At 46.8% G+C, this 7,796-nt stretch overlaps 1 protein-coding gene across 6 annotated transcripts in view; it reads left to right on the top strand.

The window, feature by feature from the left end:
• Nucleotides 1-7,796, top strand: part of BTBD9 (BTB domain containing 9) — a 289,544-nt gene that overhangs the window by 259,885 nt on the left and 21,863 nt on the right. The gene's annotated exons all lie outside the window — the stretch shown is intronic.

Raw genomic sequence — 7,796 nt, 5'->3', positions numbered from 1 at the left:
TCGGGGACCAGGTAGGGGATGAGGCCGGGCGAGGCAGTGATCGGGAGGACTCAGGGATGGGGCTGGCAGGGTTCCCCCCATGGTCCCCTCCCCCCTCCTCCAGTCCCCCACCCCCTACTTACCAACACAGAGCCCAGATCCAGGTCCCTGCAGCTGACACACTGCCTGCTCTGCACAGACAGGCAGCGTGCTTCAGCACTGGGGCGAGAGCTAGCCATAGAGACACTTTGCCTAGCTACCAGAGCAGCTCTGTGGAGGACCTGAGCCTCCATTGCCTCAGGGTATGGTCTGGGACTGTGCCCTGCCCTGCTTTTTTCACCCGGAGTATTTTTTGAGCCCTGGATATCCAGGGGTCTAATTTTGCCCCCGCACTGCAAGTTTGCAGCACAGGGAATGTTTTTTATTCCCACACGTGCCTTTTGCAGCATCTCAAAAGGCTTTGAGATGCTGCAAGAGGCACCTGCACGCTCATCTAGACATGCCCCACTTGACCTGTATGAGTTATCAAAGATGATAGCTTAATGGCCTGAAATTACTTCACCCAATTCTTGCAGTATCCTCAGCTGCATCTGGCCCTGCTGACTTGAAAGCACTAGCTTCTTTAAGTAACCCTTAACCTGTTCTGCCATTATTATCCTATGCTGTTTGACCTCTTCCCTATTTTTGCTGCCAACTGCACTTGTTACCTGGTAGCTGCCCCTATTTTGAAGACTGAAGTAAAAAAGGCATTAAATACTTCAGTCTTCTCTACATCGTCCTGTAACAGAGTGCCAAGTGCTTCTATTACTTTAAAGCTGAAGGAGCAGCAGAGAGCCTCAGGCAGGGAAAACTGCTCATTATGAGCTGCCAGGGAACAGGTACTCAGGGATTTACCTGATGCAAGCACTTAACTGCAGAACTAGAGCCTTGCATGGGAGGCAAGATAGGAGCACAGCAGAGACCAGCAGCCGTAAGTTGCCCTGAGGTTGAGCCAGCAAGCTGAATCAGAAAACATTTATGAAAGCGCAGGGAGGCACCTGACCAGCCAGGGGCAGGGCCAAGGAGATATATAAACACAGGCCCTGAGCCAAGAGGATCAGTCTGGCCCTGGAGGCTGCACAGTCAGGAGCTCCAGAGTGGAGGGAATACAGGAGAGCTCCTAGGTAGCACTAGGATTATCTTAAGGAAGGCAAACTGAGTGCAGGTGCCCTACAAGGGAAAGTTGCCTGGGGTAAGAGGAAGCCTTGTTCTGCAGGCAGGTAGCCATTGTTTATGTCTGAAGCAGTTCATGTTTGCCAGAAGGCTCCTTGGTTTTTCAACCAGTGGTTTGGGTGTGACTGAAAGGAGAGTGAATGGAGGCCATGGTGGGGCACCTGGAGGGAGGGGGGTGTTAATTCACAGCAGGATGCCAGTGTACACCAGTGTGCCAGGGCACACCAGTGTATAGAGCCCTGCTCTGGGCCTTGATACATGGCTTAGACCCAAAGAATAGGTTGAAGCCAAGAGAGAGAGAAAGAAAGGCTGAAGCCTAGCACAGACAGGAGCTGGACAAGGGCCAGGGAGAACAGAGGCAGGGCCAAGGAGAGACCTATGTATGAGAGGGACAGAAAGGGGCCGGGGCCCAGAGCGAAGGAAACCAGGGCCAAAGTCCCAGATGGAGCCACAGCGCCTGAGGCAGGGCAGAGATGGCCAGAGGCTGGAGCCCAAGCAGGACACAACCTGAGAGGGTGAGACTTGGGCTAGGACCCAGAAATCAGGACCAGAACATTGGACCTAGGCTAAGGAAACCAGCGACAGAGAAGGGACCGAGGCCCCGACAAGGCTGTAAAGGCCTGAGGTGGCCTGGTATCATACTGGGACAAGTGCCTACCGAAATAATTAATTGGTAACATCTGCAAGGCATGGGCATGGCTGTAGGGGAGGTCAGAGGGCATGATTAGCCCTTAAGACTAATAGGTGTCCTGGGAGAGCTAGCTGGCATCTAGAGGAACTGGGGATTGCTCTAAGACCAATTAGGCAGCCTCACTTCCAATCAAACAGTTACATCAAGGTGTGACAGGTGAATGAAAAGGGGAAGACACCCTAGACCTGAAGCAGGGTAAGGCACCCTGAAGCAGGGTAAGACACCTCTTAGGTGGCCACATAACACCAGTTCCTGCCCGGCAGGGGGAGATCCCTATTGCCTCCCACTGCCCCACGCTGCATGGGGGGTTCTTCATGAACCCCCTGAGGCTGCTGCAGGAGCCAGTGAGCCCTGGGATGGGGGTGGGGTTCTTAAAGGGCCAGAGGTGGGGCAGCCGTGGGGGAACTGAGGGGGTCAGGGGGCTTGTGTTAGAGACCCCCACATGACGTGGGGCAGTGGGGATCGCCCCCCCGCCGGGCAGCATCTGGTGAGTCAGGGCTTTTTTTTTTTTTTTCTTCAAAGAGTCAGGAGCTGGGGTAGGCAAGGCAGCCATGGGAGAGCGGGTGGGGGTCGGGGAGTGCTCAGAGGGGCTGGGAGAACAGGCAAGGGATGGGGCCTGGCAGGTGGGCCCTCCGCCCTCCTCCAGCCCCCCCTCCCCCACCCCCTACTTACTAGCTCCTAGTCTGGGTCCAGCTTCTTGCTGCAGTGGGCAGGGACTACCTACATTGCTGAAGCTCTCTGAATCTTTTCCTAATCAATTCAGAGAGTTTCAAATCGATTCGTACCTTTTTATTGGTCCCCTGATTCGATTCGATTTTGAAGATTCAGCCACTGAATTGGGCCTAATCTCCTCTGAATTGAATCAGCACCTGAAGCTTCACACAGCCCTACTGCCTTATTACCTGACCTCTGCTCCTGAACTGAGTATATTTCCTCTCACTTTTTGTAGCAGAATCCCTGAACTGCCTTTTTCCAGATCACAACACAACAAGCTTTCTTGCTTACAGGACAGGAACACATAGTACCTCATTAGTAAATAGATCTAGTCTTTCCAGTATCATTTTAATTGGCCTCTCTCACACATGGTGCAGATACAAAGATACAAAAATACATACATTAATGCAAACTACAGCAATATTATTAGTATAAGTTAAAACTCTCCAAAATACAACACAAAAGTTAACTTTGATAGCTGACACTTCAGGCAAAAGCCTTAGGTGAAATACATAAGCTTTGCAACAGGCCCTCTAGGTTCACTGACTCTAGCTCTGTCAGAATACGTGAAACAAACTCAAGAAGCAAGGAGATTTTTCGTCTGCATCATCGCAAACTTGCAGATTATAAGAGTAGTCAATGAAATAGTCTCAGCTGATTTCAGGTGTCACTTTGGACCATGAAGAAGCAGTTCTCTAAAACAGGAAGAGCCTTAGCTGCATAGGATAGAGATTGTTCCTCTGAGACCTGACTGGGATTTCAGCTATTTAAATCATGAGTTATTTAATGGAAACCTCTTCAGTAACCTTAGTAAAACCAGTCAGAGCAATATCTTCTTTTGTGAAGAAGAAGAGATTATGATAGTTTTCTACTAGGATAAAACTTTAGCTGAAGTCAAACTGGGAACAGCAAAGCTCTTATAACAAATTGGCTCTGACATGCCGATCAGTTAATCTGATACTATCTTGTTTTTCCTATGAACAAATTTTAAACTTCTTCGGAATACAGTTAAGAAAATGTTATCTGATTTTTTTTTTTCCTTTTCAGTAAGTTCATCAAATTGCATTAACTACTTATTACCATTCAAGTCCCTTTGTAATGATATTAGAATCTAGTTTGGCTGAAAGTTAAAGTCTGCATCTCTCCTTCAGGTTTTGTTAGTGAAAATAAATGCTAAATTCTAATGTGATTACATATTAATCCAGTATAACAGAAGATTGCTATTAAACTGAGACTTTCAGGTCTTATTTCTCTTTACTGTTCTTTCTGCTTTACTTTCAGCATGATTTATGTGCATAAGGGAGTGATGGGAATTAGGGTGCTTTACATATTGTTTGTTGGGGTAATCCTGCCCTGTTTTATTAGGAGGGAGAGATTTTACACTATACAAAATATGGAACACAAGATTAACACTGCTCATGCTGTTTGCAAATTAATTTTTCCTGTTCAAGAATATGATTATGATGTAAATGTCAGATTTCATGGCTTCAAAGTGGAGGAAGTGCTTTTATTTTTAAAAATTATGATGCAGAGATGACCTTACAATAATGAAGAAACCTAGTCCTTTTAACTGTAAACAAGATTTCTTTTACGTGTGGGAGCTGATTTGCACTATGTTCATGCAAAGCTTTTTATTCATTGTTGTAAGTAAACCACATACTGTATTCCATTTTCAGTCTTGGAATCAATGAGGGGAAAAATATCAATTGATTACACTTCCAGTTTACTGAGTCTTTGCTGAATATAAAACCAGTGTTTACTTAAACTACATGGACTGTATATCTCCCTGACATTCTTCAGTAAATAGGACCCTTAAAAGTACAGAAAGTGAGTAATTTCCAGTAAGATTCTAACTCTTGTCCTCCATAATAGAAGGCAGTGTATTTAACTATGTTATAATGAAGATAAGTAACACATTATTATGTTGAGTAGGTGGTTTTTCTCTTTTTATAAAGTTGCTTTATAATGGGGCGTTTTCTGGAAAGAACAGTTAACTTTGTAGTGAAAAGTGTCAGTGGAACACCTGACACATCTAAATGTCAGTAATATTTTGAACATTCATTTGTAGCTAGTAATAACCACAAAAAGTATTGGTCTGTACCTAGTGAATCCATGTGGGAGGAGTTGTCTTCCTAAATATGACTGCAGATCTTTTAGATGAAAATGCATTAATACTATGTTTATGTTTATGGGCACCAAACACAGATCAGAAATATTCTATATAAGCTGGCAGTGACCTGGAAACTGATCAAGAAATTACACAACCAAGGTACCATTGCCATGGATAGATGACTGACAGTTTCAGGTATCAAGCATGCAAAGGGTAACTGAAAGACTTATACATTTTCAGGACCAAATAAAGACTGTTACTATAGAATGAGACCCAAGCTTCTTAAGTCATATTATTAACCTCAGACAAAAAAAATTCTAACCTTTATGGCAATGATTCTCAACCCCAGTGCCATGGGACCTGTGCATGAGATCATTTTTAGGATGCTGCACAAAAAGCACTGCACTGTTAAGTGTGCAACTACCTACACGTGTTTCACAGGATAACCCTGCAGATTGCAAATAAGAATTTATAGTGTCAAAGCCACTCTAACCTGTTATAGTCTGAGTTCTTTGCAACAGACGAATTGCTGTATTATTTTTGTGTAGCCAAAAAACAAGTGAAAAAGCTCAGATGTCACTGGGTTCGAACAGATGGGCTTCTTGAACTGCATGGGGACCATTGATGGAACCCATACCCATTCTGTGCACTTCGCTAACATCACTGTTGGGTAGTCAGGCAGGGTACACAATGCCCATGTATCTCAGGAACTTCAGTTTCATGGGGATGATGGAGTGGGAGAAGTTCACTCCTGGCACTGACACCATGGATTTGAACCCACTGATCAGAGACCTGGCCTACCCACTGCTCCCCTGGCTCATGAAAACTGGCTGGCCCCCAGGAAGGAGTTCTTCAGTTACTGATTAAGCAGCTATCAGATGGTGTTGGAGTGTACCTTTGGGTGCCTAAAGGTATGCTGGAATTCCCTGGGGGTCTGATTGAACTCAGGTTGAGGAACATTCCCAGTGTCATGGCCACTTCCTGCATCCTCTGCAATATATATAAGGTGAGGGGAAAGCCTTAATGGAAACTGAGCTAGCTCCAGAGGGGCCCATGGCAGTGGGAGCACCTGGCACTTTGAATGGAGACTGGTCTAAAGCAGCAGTCCTACCTGAATGTCACGAACATAACCACCAGCAGGCTGTTCTGATCAGGGAAAGCTTGGCTGACTACTTTCTGGGACAATGTTCTTCCAGGCAGGAGGTAGTGCACAACGCTTCTGAGCGATTGTGAACCCTTCATTTACTGTGCTGTATATTTAATGTGATTTTCTAAAATATCAGTAAACGACTTTCACACTAACTGCTGGACTGGGAAGGTCCCTGAGGCTGCTGTGGCATGGAAGTATAAAGGACTTGCATGACTATGACATACCAAAGGGACACATGGGCATAGAGGGCCAATTCCTGGACCTTCACTGAGCCCCTCACCAGTCCTTGCATCAGTTCCAGGACCTAGCAATCCTCAGTCACAAAAGTCTGCTGAAGAGCTCTTAGAACTCTTCTGACTAGTCCTGCTGATGCAAGCCAGCTCTCAGTAGTAGCTCTGCATGTGGAAGACCTCACAAGGTCCTCCAGCATCTGATCTCTCTGATCCTACCAACGTTTTCCCCTATGGGACATCGTCTGAGCAGGTGTGTTCCTTCATGTCCTTGGGGTAGCATCCATGCTGAAACCTCCCAAGCTCTCACAGTCCACACCTAACACTGAAGAGTAAACCTAGTAGAAGAGATCTTGAGTATGTTTCCGTAGTTAGCAGATAATATGTGTTGGTTCTGGGTTCCCACACATACTTGCAGGTGTGCTGATAGCCGGGCAGACTTTGAAATTGTTAAAAACTTGAAGATATTGTGAGGGAAAGCCTGAGTACCTTGCTTTCCCAGCAAACTCACTTCCATGAGCAACCAGAACAAGATCAGGACTGCGTCATGGTAAGCATTCTCTCACCTACCTGCTGTCAGCTAGCTAACATCTCCCTCTGAGATGTTCCTGTTAAGAAGGCACCCACCTCCCATGCTAACTTGTCTTTTTGCCCCTGTCATGACCCCAATCTGAGAGAGAGACCTGGAATCCTAAAGCGTGACCGTTTTCACTGCCACCTGAAACAGCAGTACCCAGTATCCCTGGGGTTATAGAGGCAGCTACCATGCCAGGACCTGAACAATGACAGTATTCCCTGGATCTGGACCCATCCACACCTGGGCCCCAAAGAGGTGTGTACAGGACTGCTACCTGCCATGTCTTTGATGGTGGAAATCACCCTTTCCCCTGGATCTGCTGAAACTTACCAGTGGCTTGCATTGGGTTGTCTGTGTCTGCTTGCTCAATGCGGGTCTTGTCTGAGCTGTCCCTGTCATGTACTGGATCTGAGTTAGGGTCAGAGTCTGGGTGGGGAACAAGTCCAATGAGCACATATCCTCATGCTCTTCATGGCTGTTTTGGTAGTAGACAGCAGAAAAAGGGCTCCATTATCATTTCTATCATCATCATTACACTGTACTAGGCCCACAGGTGTGCCATGCATGATGTGGCAAGGAGCAATGGCATGGTCTGCCTCCAGAAGCCTTGCCAGCTCCTCGTGGTAGGGGACCATGCTCCTTGTGACATCTGAGACCTTGTTGGTGTCCCTGCCCCAAACACAGTGTACTTTCATGCTCTTGATTTTGATGCAGAATGGCTGCTAGTCCTGCTGGTGCTCCCAAGCCACCATCTAGGATGCCATGCACTCGCAAAACATCTGGCTTTGTTTGGTGCCTTTCCTGCCCTTGGCAGTAGTGGTGATGGTTCTCTTCTCACCCCAGATTATGCTGAGGTCCAGCGTCTCATCATGAGTCCAGTTCACAGCTCTTCTGCAGGCATTCCTTGGTTCAGTTTGGTTCACAAAGCTAGGTGACTGCTGTTTGCAGCAGAGTGCTCGAGCAAAAATGGCAAGCCTCAGCAAATCTTGAGCCTTTCAGTGTGTGCTCAGGGTGCCATGCAGGCCAGGGTCACACTCCCCCAGGGTGGGAAGGGGTGTCACTTCGCAGTTGGTACCACTCCCCTGGGCAGTAGAGTTCAGGTGGGTAGATAGCCAGAGTTTTGGAGCAGGTAT

The sequence above is a fragment of the Alligator sinensis genome, unplaced genomic scaffold (assembly GCF_000455745.1).
Source record: "Alligator sinensis unplaced genomic scaffold, ASM45574v1 scaffold198_1, whole genome shotgun sequence".
In the NCBI taxonomy this organism is placed as follows: Eukaryota; Metazoa; Chordata; order Crocodylia; family Alligatoridae; genus Alligator; species Alligator sinensis.
The sequence above is the reverse complement of the archived record's forward strand: the minus strand, read 5'-3'. Positions and strand labels throughout refer to the sequence as shown.